This window comes from Eucalyptus grandis, chromosome 9 (assembly GCF_016545825.1).
Source record: "Eucalyptus grandis isolate ANBG69807.140 chromosome 9, ASM1654582v1, whole genome shotgun sequence".
Taxonomy (NCBI): Eukaryota; Viridiplantae; Streptophyta; class Magnoliopsida; order Myrtales; family Myrtaceae; genus Eucalyptus; species Eucalyptus grandis.
The window spans coordinates 21,885,629-21,898,744 of record NC_052620.1 but is presented as its reverse complement, the minus strand read 5'-3'; the positions used below and the strand labels follow the sequence as shown (position 1 = coordinate 21,898,744).

Sequence of the window (13,116 nt, the reverse complement as noted above, 5' to 3'; positions counted from 1 at the left end):
AAAAAGAGCTAATCTCATCAAGCAAAAGTGTTGCAATCTATCTTCAATGAGAAATTGTTACTCTAAGGAGAGAGCCAAGAAGACTTTTTGAATCGTATCATTTTCCTGAGGTAGCCAAATTTGATGCCATCATGAAGAGACCAGTGACATATATAGAGAAAAATATCTGACCTGAAGGGTTCGCCTCACAAGATCAAGGAGGGTGAAGAATTCAAGTACACATGATTCATGGTCCTAAGTTGTTCCATTTCCTCATTTAATTAGGGGCATGCACTTTCCCCTGCATGGGAATTCTTATCGCTTTTAGGGATTGATTTCAATTTCTTCTGTGCTTAAGCATCACATTCCAATAAATCTAATTTGATTGATGAATATCAATAGAATTACAAGTTTTGTTTTGAGGACATGATGCGGTACACCAAACTAGCCCGGTGACGATATCCAACAATGAAAAGAAAATATCATCCAAGGAGAATTCTGAGGACTATGCTTCTTCATGCTTCCTCATCCAAAAAAAAGTCCAAAAGAACAAAAAAAAAAGATCATTTTTCAAGCCATTTCCAAAAAGCATGCATTAGATTAGCCTTGTTTAATTTTCTGACTCAATTACTTCATGTTTCAGAGCATTACTTTCTTGACCCGATAAGAAAGCATCTGAAAAAAAGGCACATCAGGTTGCAATTGGTTCAATTGTTACTCAACAAGTTTCTAAAGAGTTAATGTCGGTCACATCTCGATACTACTTGAAATATCCATCTTGAAGGGCCAAACAAAATGAGGGGCAAGTTAAAAGAGGATCATCCATCTTTGGTGAAAGAGGTACATCTCGTTTTTGAACATAAATAATTTTGGGAGATGACGCTTTGTTCTTTTCCTTGCAGATGACGAATTGGCGGCACTATAGATTCTAGTAGTGACATGACTGAGACAAAATCTCGATCCGAGCCAAAATGGTTGTGCAATTTGAATTTACTTTGAGTTGCATAGTATCCTATTCATGCACGTTCTCTTGTGCAGGGGCAAAAGCAAGAACGGAGTATTCATCAAATCAAAAAGCGAATTGTCACTTTTGATTGATAAAGACAATCCAAGGACATCTATTGTTGAGATAATCCCTTTGTGGAGCAATCCCCTGAATGAATGCTTAAAACCATGTTTTGAGTGCAATAAATTGTTTGTTTTGAAGTCACAAACACTTTTCATGCTTAAAGTTGCTGGACTCTTTTGAAAAGAGAATTTTCATATTGATTTAGCTCATTAATTTCATGTGGAGATTTGTCAAGATAGACAACTTAATGGAGTGACATCAATGTTTAAGATTGTTGAATGAGACATATCAGGATGACGAAAGGCAAGCCCTATCCTATACACAGTCCCCTACTTATACACTTGTGAGATGAGTGTAGGAAGTTCCATATCTACAAGGTAAAGAGTTCTCTCGCAAAAGGTACGATGACCGAAACGATGAGGGATAGTTTATTTCTCTATCCCAAACACTATAGGTAATACATTGCTTAACCCCTTTGAGCTCCATATACTTGTGGAAATTCTTTCAAATTATCCCTGTCAAGAACCATCCCACATTGGGGCAAATTGGAGGAAAAACAGCATCATAAGGTGAGGAAAATGAATTGAAATTTTCTTGCTCTCACTTGCATCAATCTTCTAGTCATGCTATTACATTGAATTCATGTGGTAATTTAAGTGCCCTAAGATGATGAAGAGCATTCTTTTCTCTATCCTAAACACTCATATCCTTTGCGTAGCCCACTTGAGCCTGCAATTTCATTTCTTCAAATCTAGTTGGTGATCATCTCCCACACTGGGGGCAAGGCAAAAGGCAAATGAAGACCCCTAAAAGTTCGAGTGTCATTATTTTACGCATGCACTATGCGCAAAAATTGAAATCAAAATAGAACTAAGGGGCATGAAAAAAGCAGTGTGCCTGGTAAAAGCAAGGCCAATGCCCATGAAAAAAAAAGTGAAAAAAAATGAATAAGAAATAGGGGCATGAAAAAGCGGTGTGCCTGATAAAAGCAAGGCCAATGCCCATAGATGAGAAAGAGAGTCAAGATAAGGTGACTGTCAATTGCAAGAATTGAATCCTGATGGAGCAATACTCAAAGAACTCAAAAGTTGAGTTTTTACAATCAATGGGGCATTTCATGAAGACAATCCCTGATGATGAAAAAGAAAACCGGCGGCAATGCCAAGATGATCACCAACTCTCACCATTCACACATTTTGAGCCTAATGATCCTTTCATTTCTCAACCCATGAACCCAGCCTACGTTACCTCATTTACAAAGTCTCTTCAGATTAGGGCACTTAAATTAACATAGGAGTTCATATGTTTATAAGCATCGCTCGAAGAAGTGCGAGCAAGATTATTTCTTTCTCATTTTGTAGGGTTCTTGACTTGTAAACCCAGAGATGATTAAAGAGTTGTTCTTTCAATAGCCTTGACTCGAAGAGTCCCTTTGCTAAGCCGTTGACCGAGCCCACATTACGGTCCTTGTTAAAGACCTCTCAAATTGGTAAGGTCGTACCGCTTGTGAGAAAACTCGGACCCTTGTTAATATGATGACAGTGAGATGGAGTGATTCTCACAAAATAGCTATTCTAAACGAGAGTGAGTGAAAGTCATTTCTAACTGAAAGTTTCTCATTTAACATTTTTAAGAAATCCATGTCGTTGTCTTGAACGACAATTCTCTCCAGTGGAAATTTGGGTGATGCAAAGGTCATTATGCATGAACCCCGATTGAGTTGATAAAAACCTCACTGAATTTTGAAATGTGCATTCTAGAGTAGCTTAGATTCTCTATCTCTTTGATGAATGCATATCAGTTTTTGCTCTAAACCATGTCTGACAGGTAATTTAAGAGCCTTTCAGAATGTTTCATGATATTAGGAGATAAGAAACCTCCACCATGAGGTGAAGGACCTCCACAAGATATCTAAATTCCAAAAGACATATCCCCAAGAATCAGAGATATTAGCAAGTAAGTATATCTCTACCATACTCTAAAATACTTGTCATTATGCAGGTATTCTCTCTCAAGTACATCGACACTTGACTTGGTCAAGTTGTCCAATTATATCGACCTGGCGTACTTTCGTAGTCCAGAGTCATTTTCATCGACTCGGCGTGCTTCCGTAGCCCGATGTCCCTTTTTTGACCTGGCGTGCTTTTGCAGCCCAGTGTCCTTTATATTGACCTGGCGTGCTTTCGTAGCCCAAGGCCCATCTTCATCGACTCGGCGTGCTTTCGTAGCCCGATGTCCCTTATAATTGACTTGGAGTGCTTTCATAGCCCGAATTTCTCTTATCGAACTGGCGTGCTTTCGTAGCCCGGATTTCTCTTATCGACCTGGCATGCTTTCGTAGCCCAGAGTCCATTTTATCGAACCAGCGTGCTTCCGTAGCCCGGATTTCTCTTATCAACCTGACGTGCTTTCATAGCCCAGATTTCTTTTATCAACCTGGCGTGCTTTCGTAGCCCAGAGTCCTTTTCATCGACACTCAATGGAGTTGTCCCCCAAAGATTTTTCCTCCAGATTCAATCTGATTAAGGCGACCGAAGAATGGTTCGGGTCCTGGTCGGATGATTTCTGTCGCAAGGCTAGGCGACCGAAGAATGATTCGGGTCCTAGCCAAGCAAAACCTCAATCTAGGCGACCATAGAATGGTACGGGTCCTAGACAACATTTATTGCTCTAACAGGCGACCGTAGAATGGTATGGGTCCTGGAAAAGCAATTTCCTCATTCAGGCGACCGTAGAATGATACGGGTCCTGGAAAATGAATCCCCTTTTAGGCGACCGTAGAATGGTACGGGTCCTGGGAAAGCAGTTCCTTACAAAACTTTTCTGCCGTATTGGGCGACCGTAGAATGGTACGGGTCCTGAGAAAGCGGCTCCTTTCTGCCATACTGGGCGACCGTAGAATGGTACAGGTCCTGGACAGGTAACACCCACTACCTCGAATTACTCTATCCTCCTTGAAGGTAAGTTATTTCAGGTAGGTTCATCTATCATTTGCATTAGTATTTGCATGCATCATATAAATTGCATTAAAAAATGGAATTCATTTTCCAACAAAAAAATCATTCAATGCATGTGCATAGTCAAAATTTAGGTCTCAATTTGTCTTTGAAGGCAACCTCTTCGAGCTCACCTTCAAAGAGGGGCAGCTGTTAACACCTAAATTTTGGCAACCTGCTTAGTCATTTATTGCATTAAAAAATTAGGAGTTAATTTTATTTCTGAAAAAATAGTTAATTGCATAGCATATAGTTTTATGTGCATTTATTTGCATTTACATTGGGCCGGTGACAAATGGGTTCAAATTGATGGTTCGGAATATTAATTTGGTGAATTGGACTAAGCCCACAAATGGAATAAATTGGCCCAAGCCCATATTCTCGGAAAGATTTTACGGATTGATTTATGCGAGATTTTAAATTTTAGAAGAATCCTCTTGCAATCCTAAATCGTATCAAAAGCAAATATTACATTTGGAAAAAGAAATTTTCGTGGATATGGATTTGGAAAATTAAAACCCTAACTCGCGGCCTATAAATAGATTAAATGCGTAGGGTTTGGGGAAGAGGCCACGCAATTGAGACATTCGGCCATATCGAAGGGGAACAAATTCAGAGAGAAAAGCATGAGAGAAGGGGTCCTTTCCGTCGGTAAAAAAGCAAAGGGTGAAAAAGTGAGTGGAGAGAGGAAAAGTAGAAAAAAAGAGAAAAAAGAAAAGAAAAGCCCCCTTGCGCGATCGTTCATCTTCCCCACGGGGGGCCTTCGCCGGCCACTCGCGCCGTCGCCGATCTCCGTCCGCGAGCACTCGAGCCGCGAGCCCCGACGACCTGCGCCGCCCCGACGTTGAGCCCCCGGAGCCTCGATGACACGCCGCCGCCTGCTCGGCCCGCGACCCGCCGCCTCCGCCTCACCTCACTGCGCCCGCAACAGAAGCCCCCGACGCCGCGCCAATCCCCGCCGTTGCAACCCTCCTCTGCGAGATCTGTCTCCGCCGTCAAATCCCAAGCCACCGGTGACCTAGAGCCGCAGCTGAGCCGAGATCCAGCCGCTAGAGTCCCTCCGCCTGCAAATCCGAGGTCCCCGACGACAGAAGGCCCGAACCCAGCTCGACGCTTCCCTTTCACTGGTGCCGAGACTCGTTGAAGACCCGGATCCGACGCTACCCTTGCTCCGCGCCGCGACGCTCGCCCCGATCCGGTTCTCTCACCGGACGCCGCTCCCAACAGCCCGATCCAGACGCCGGAGCTCCTCATCGCAGCCACCACGAGGCCTCCCGCCGTCCCCAGAGGCGCCCCGCCGGCTGAAGCCCGTGATCCGAGCGCCCGACGCAGCCCCGCGACGCAGCCCGTGCCGCCCGACTCCGCCTCCGCTTCGCCTCCCGGCTCGAGCGGACCCGCGATGCTCCTCGCCGCCTCGGCGCCGACACGCCGCTCCGGAGCCTCGCCGAAACCCTAGCCGGTGATCCCCCTCGCCGGACTGGCCACAACTTTGTTTTTCTTTTTCTTTTTAAGAAAAAAAAAAAAAAAAAAAAAAAGAAAATTTAGGTATTTTCTTTATCTTATTTTTGTTTTATTATTTTTGCTATTTTATTTTATCTTTCTAGTGTAATTATTCCTTTAATGTGAAATTGAAATTCCATGATATGAAATTGCCTGGGAACTAGTGATTGGCTGTCCGATTTTCAAGCTCGAAATCCGACTCGCAATTACTTTAAAAAAATTGCCAATCCGATCTCCCGCTCAAGATCCGATTCGTGATTTATGTGAAATTGGCCAACCCGATCTCATGCGCGAGATATGGTTCGTCGATTTGGGAATCAATATGGCTTGATTTGCTGTGGTGTTACTTAAATTAGTTTTCTTTAAAAAAAAATCAAAAAATGTAGTTTTAGGGTTTGCATGTTCATAATAGGAATTTTATTTCGAATTTTCAAAAAATAAAAAAATCAAATCAATTAATTTAGGTTGCTAGTTCTTTTTTTAATTTGGATTGCATGTTTAATTATTTGGCAATTATTAATTTCGAAATTTTAAAAAAAAGGGAAAAAAGGAAAAACACAAAAAGAAAAGAAGTCATTATGCATATGTCATGTAGAATTAAGGCATTTTTTGCACGTCATTGCATGCTAAGATTGCATATTATAGGTTTAGATAATTTCTCCTAAATAGATTGCATGCTTATTAGGAAAATAAAATCATGTGCACGTCATATAGAATTAGTTTCATACAATGCACGTCATTTAGTGATTTTTGTTAGATGCATTTAATTAGAAATTGCTTGTCATTAGAATTAGGTCATTAGATTAATTTAGATTGCATATTTAAATGTTGCATTTCTTTAATTTCGAATCTCATAGAAAATACAAAAAAATTATTTAGAATAAATCATCTCATGCTTAGGATAGACTACATGCTTAGTTATGTCATATTGCTTAGGTCATATAGCTAAGTCATGTTGCCATGTCATATCATTTCATGTTAAATTAGTGGCATGCATTGCATATCGCATGATTTTCATTAATTAAGTGAAAACAAAACAAAAATTGCGTGTTAATTAGAAATCATATTTAGGGTTGTTGATGTGGATTTTAATCTAACAACGTAGATGCTTTCGTTGCTATGAGCTAAGTCCTGCAATTTATTCATTGCTTTCTTGGATGTTAAATTGGTGGTTTGTGCACCCGTATGATGGCCTCACATGTTAGGGAAATAATTTTAAAATCAATTCAAACTGCTTGCAAAAACATTTTTTAAAATAAAAAGAAATGGTACCGAAAGGGCATTAGAGAAATCTAGTGTAACCAAGTCCCCGTACCCATAATCTCTGGTTCGTAGGAGTAAAGTAAATCTCTCATTACTTTACTTAGGTTTCTAATCGACCCACCAAAAATAGATTAGTGGCGACTCCTAATTGAAAATCAATTGCATGTTAAGAAATTTAAACCTAAATTGCGAATTGGTATGGGCTTGGGAGAGCCCGAGTTAAGTCTAAGCTTAACAATCCATTAGCCAAAACCTAGGTGGTTCACACCCCGAAAAAAATTGGTCGCGACACCTGGCTTTCGGTACCAGGCTCCACTTTCATCTTCCAATGCTGAAAAATGCTGAAATTTTATTTTGCTGTCTACGCTAAATGGTGGTTGCATGGAAAAATTGAGAAATTTTGTCCCCCCTTCTCATCCAATTGTTGCTGGATCTTATTTCCCAGTACATCTCGTCTTGCTGCCAAAGAAATTCTATTGTTTCTTTAATCCACTGGATTCTTTCGCTTTTTATGGTCAAAACTAGGGTTGTTAGATATTTACTAGAAGCTCCTTCAAGGAGTTTATCTCTAGTATGGCGTTCGAGAAGTTTATCTCTAGTATGGCATTCGAGAACTTTTTCTGACTCCAATCAGCAAGGACCTTTGATAACTCAGTTTGTACTTATACTCCTCTTTGCCTTGTATCCGTGATTTCTCTGGTATAACTGCTTTAAGGTTAGTCACATCTCTAACGGACATTAGTTTGCCTAATTTTCTGCAGAGAGACACCAGTCTTGCTAAAGCCCCTTCGGCATCCTGCATCCCCGTTTCATGTCTGTTCTGAATGCAGAAGCCGGGAAGACCTCCTAAATGCCATGCACCAGAGAAGGGTGAACGGGTAAGCACCAGGACACCTTGAATTCGGGATAAACGGTGGATTGTCAGGGGGGTGGTGCATTAGGAGAACAGAGACTGAAGGCGAAGCTGGATTGGGTCAAGGGAACAGTATAGTTGAGTTAAAATGTGTTCCCTAGTTTAATGCAGCAGCAGACAGAAACCGTGCATACCACATAGTAGTCCCCATGTGGTCCACTATTGGTAATTGAAGGGTGCTCTGGTCATATAAAAAGCCGCAGCGATCGTTTCTAAATTTCCTACGTGGAATCAATCTCCATATTGCATATGATGTATCGATAGAGATATACAGCTGGTTCGCTTCAAAATTTCCTACATGGAATCAATATCCATATTGCTTATACTTGTATTTTCCACTTTTACTTTTTCTGTATTTCCTTAAAGTTGGATACAATGAAATTGTCGAACTTGTGATTAATTGTCTTCAAGTCTAATTTTGAGTTTATTGTCCAATCTTCTTCTTCTTCAAATAAAAACTCTTCTCATCGCACGTCCTTATCCCCATCAATGCCCACTTGCTCGCCATGATCCGCCACCTCCAGCCATTCGCCAACCAAGAGGAAGATATTTAGGAAGGTTTATCAAACAAATTTTTATTTTGAGAGCTGAAATTTTATGTCTATTATCAAACACGTATTTTTCTCAAAAACTCATCCATAAATAGAAATAGAAAATAGTTTTCAAGCCAAAAATAAAGCCTCAGAAGAGAATGATTATCGTTTGCACCTTTATTCAATTGAATTGAAAGCGTTGATGTAGAATGTGGAAATATGGTACGCAACGCAAACAAGCAATGAGGAGGTTTTATGAATAGAAATAGAAAAGTAAAAATTTCTTCTTCTTATTTTTGTTCCAAATTTATTTTTAGGCTAAAAATTTGTTCTAAAAACAAAAAAGAAATTATATTATATTATCAAATAGATTTCTTTTTCAATTCTATTCTTAGAGCAGAAAAACAGAGAAATAGGTTTTTTTATGCGCCCCTATTAAAACAGAAGAAAAAGGATTTCTTACTTTCACCCAAAAAAAAAAAAAAAAAAAACAGAAGAAAAAGGAAAAACAAAGAAAAGGAAATTTGAAGTGGAGTGCGCGTGCCCAGAAAGAGACCTATGGTGGTCGTCACCACCGACGCCAGAGGCGGAGACCTGTCGCGGTGCTGCCACTCCATCTCCTCCACCTCTAGCTGGACTTACCAACATAGCCAACACCTCCATGGGGATAAACAATGACAAGATGGGTGCGATTGTGATGACAGGTAATGGACAATCGTCGGATTGAGAGGACCCCCAATCCCGAATTCCACTTTTTTTTCCTCCAATTGAGAGTCTAGGATCCAGCTTTGAGTATATTGTACCAAGAAAGAGGTTCAAATTATTGTGTGGTGGCCAATTTTTTACCAAGCTCGATAAGATTAAAAGGATACTCTGTGGTGGCGGCCTTGCATGGTGAGCAATTGAGGGAGTTGATTAAGCTGGACCATGAAAACTACTTCTCGCTGGCATTCGCTATTGATGAAGTTATGGTCAATCACGTGAAAAGTTTCGGCGATTGATCAATCCTTTCTGCAAAGTCATTGTGTGTTCTAGCATTCTAGGCAAAGTCAAGTGTCTGTGGATGATAGAGGTTGACTTTGGAAATGACAGCAGTAGGATGCGGTGCAGTGTCCATTGTAGAGATGGCGATGCCTGTCCGGCTGCATTATCACAATCTCTCTCTTTCTCCCTTCAACTTCCTTCTTGTGGTCTTTGTTTTTATCGTATTGTTATTTTTATTTTTATTAAACTATTAAAAAAAATCATGTTGGCTGCCATGTTAACGCACAACACATGCAAGTTAGAAGACTCAATTGCACCAATAAAAATTTTGAGGACCTAATTGCTAAAACCAGGCAAGTTAAGAGTGCTAAATGTGGCCTCATCTCAATGGTTCAATTTTATACTGCACTTTACATTCTACTTCTGATTTCGTCATGGGTTATTTTTAAATCTCGCTGATCTACTTCTGCAGATTAATTGGTGGAGGAAAACTAACGGATGCTCTTGCTTTATCCAATTGTTTTCTACATAATGGTGCCTTAGACTACTTACTTCAATTACTAATTGAGTGTAACGAAGAAAATCATTCAATATCTGGTCTATTGGAGGCCACGGCATCTGGAGTAACAGTTGGCACCGTTGCTTGCGGTTGAAAGATAAAACAACTGGCAGCTAAACTTGCTCTAAAGTATGTTTAGGGTCAATAAGACTTTTGTAATGAAGATGAGCTGATTGATAATGTTGAGTTCTTGATATTGCAAAATTGCTGTACATAGTCACCATCAAATCTTCTCTATTTGGTCATTCGATTATGAATCTTTTCTATCGGGTATATGCGCGGATGGGAACTCGATGCCGCCTTAAATGTTCTCACCATGTGCAGCTGCCATCTGCCTCATGGTGATCCAGTCAGAAATGAGGTGGAAGTGGACTTAGGTCAATCTCCTCCTATAGGCAGAAACTTCTTCTTTTTTAACTTAAGAATTGGTTTTCGTGATTTTTCATCAGCATACTCGTCAGCCTCTGGGGTAACAAATTTGTTTTGATTCAGATTTTGCAAATGAGACAAGCTTTGCAGAAGTAGTCATATATTGAGTGCCTACGACCAGTATAGCAGCTGGCAACAGGTCATTTGTCCTAGACTAATTCACTCAGATTGTTAAGAGTAATCAAAGTGAACTTATAGCTTGAGTGATAATTGTATTTGAATAGATTCTTAGACTTTCAGGTTACTCTGGCTAGGTTGAAGCTGCACGTAAAGCAGATCCAGAGGGTTTGGCTCTTAGAGTGGCTGAAAAGGGTGAGTGTCTTCGGTAGATCACTTGATGAGTTTGTGGATCCAGGGTACTTAAGTTGTTTTTCACGAAGATGGGGCTTCTTTCATTACCGAAATGACCTAAAGCCTTAGTAAATCATTTTGCCTGTGCCTATAAGCTGAAAATTAGAAATCAGGAAAATCTGGTTGAGGCAGGAGCTTTTCAAATGCATCCAGATTACCTGTTAAGTGAGCTTGAAAGCAGATCAATCAATAAATCCACGTTAGTAAAGTTCAGGTTTTGACAATTAGAATTTAATGGGATCATCGCCAACTAATCTAGAAACTAAAGCTGCTAAATAAAAGCACGAATTAAGATTTTTAGATGTTCTAAGACTCCAAAAAATTGGCCTATCTGTGGAGAAAATTAGAAATCAGGAAAATCTGGTTGAGGCAGGAGCATTTCAAATGCATCCAGATTACCTGTTAAGTGAGCTTGAAAGAAGATCAATCAATATATCCACGTTAGTAAAGTTCAGGTTTTGACAATTAGAATTTAATGGGATCATCACCAACTAATCTAGAAACTAAAGCTGCTAAATAAAGGCACGAATTAAGATTTTCAAATGTTCTAAGACTCCAAAAAATTGGCCTATCTTTGGAGAAAAATGTTTTTGGGGGTTTTTATTTCTCTACATGCACAGAAATTCTTCAAATTATGACTGTATAGATGCTTCAACCATAAACGTACACAGAAAAGCCACAGTAAGTTGGTGTTTCTAATCTGTAATTTGACCTTGAGGATAACTATTTTCCATCCTCTAGATTCTATGATGACAAGGTCCTTCACTTGGTACACCAATTCTTGAGTTTCATTTGACTACACAGCTACCACACACATCTTAAACCAGAAGATAAGATGGATTTCACATGTTGTGAACTCATCTTGTTAAATAGACATCTTGACTAATCCTGTAGAATTACAACATCTTCCATAGATGTGGCTACCTGATTTTATTCTTTTGTTCCCCAGAACAAAACAAAAATAGAAATCCGTTTAGTAACTTTTTGTGTTTCTGGGAACAAATTTGTTCTTGAGAATAGATTTAGAACAAAATAAAGAAAGTAGAAAAAAATGTTAGTTCTTTATTCTTGGGAACAACTCTAGAATCAAGTTAATTTTCTTTTTTCCTTTTCTTCTTCTCCTTCTTCCCCTTTGGCCAATCATTGGCCTGACTATTGTTGATGACCTCGTCAAAGCGTCTCCGACCCCCGACAGCTGGCAAAGCTTGACCTCGCCTTAGCTAGGCAAGATCGGCCTCACCTAAATTTAGCGAGGTTGAGCTCGCCCACTCGCCAACGAGGCTCGACCTCATCAAGCCACCGCAAGCTTAGCCTCCCCAAGGCCAGGCGACACCACCCTCGTGATGGCTTCACGAGGCCAAGCCTCGCCGAAACACTGGGAAGGCTCGGTCGGCGACACTCTGATGAGGTCGCCGACCCTCGTCTAGCTGATCACCGATGATTGGCCAAAGTGGAAGAAGGAGAAGAAGAAAAGGAAAAAAAAAAGAAAAAAATATAAAAATATAAAAAAAAAATTATTTAAAAATTAAAAGAAATTCTAAGTTACAAAGAAATTTGAGATCTTACCAAATGTATTTCTATCTCACAAATATAAATTTTGGATAGTTATTAAATGGCTTCAAATGCTTAGAAAGCCATCTAGTAACATAATTAAAAAAAGCCATTTCTAACTAGGAATTACTTTCGGGAGCAGAATGATTATCAAATAAGGCCTAAGAGAGAGAATAGAGTATATTGGAAGGTTTTCTTTTTGTGATTCTTCAATAGTGCATTGATTGTTTGGTACTGCTAATACATATAAAATTGTTTTATAATGTGGAGTTGCACTTCTGCTTAGTTGTGTCGGAATTGTCGATTACTTCTATACTTTTGAATTGGCGCATGTTGCAAACATGCATGTTTATGTTTCATTTTGATCCGATCATGTGACTACCTTGCTATGCATTAAAAGATATTGGCTGTCTTCATTGGCATGCATATATGTAATACACGATCGGTCTTTCATCGAAATTATGCTTAGATGATCTCTTGGATTTGCAGATGTTGAGCAAGTGTTAAGCATTCCAGAACTGTATTCCCTTGTTAGAACCAAAAGAATAATGATAACTTTGGAAATTTGGAATTGAGTGCACATGTTGGAGGAAGAAATTGTTCCTAGTATGCTTTCTTGTAGTTTCGATCAATATACAACACTCACCATTACATTATAATATGATAGCACAATTCCTTCATTCTTATATAATAGCACAACACTCACCATTACATTCTTATATAATAGCACAATACTTACATTACATTTATGACGAAGACAAACATCCTGCACACTTCAACAAATAAACATAAACATAAACCTTATGCCAAAGACCCTCTTTGACAAAACACCAAACAAGAGCTCTTCTTCTCCTTCTGAAAGCATTTAATGGTGGAAGGGTTACCTAGTTCACCATAAATCATGCTGATTTCTTTTTGTATTTAGAATGGCAATACATTTATGATGAAAGTGAAGAACATACACAGTTGAACACCAGGTCAGTGCTAAA

General features: G+C 39.6%; 1 pseudogene; it reads left to right on the top strand.

The window, feature by feature from the left end:
• LOC104420433 overlaps window positions 1-13,116 on the top strand; it is a 107,064-nt pseudogene that overhangs the window by 45,990 nt on the left and 47,958 nt on the right.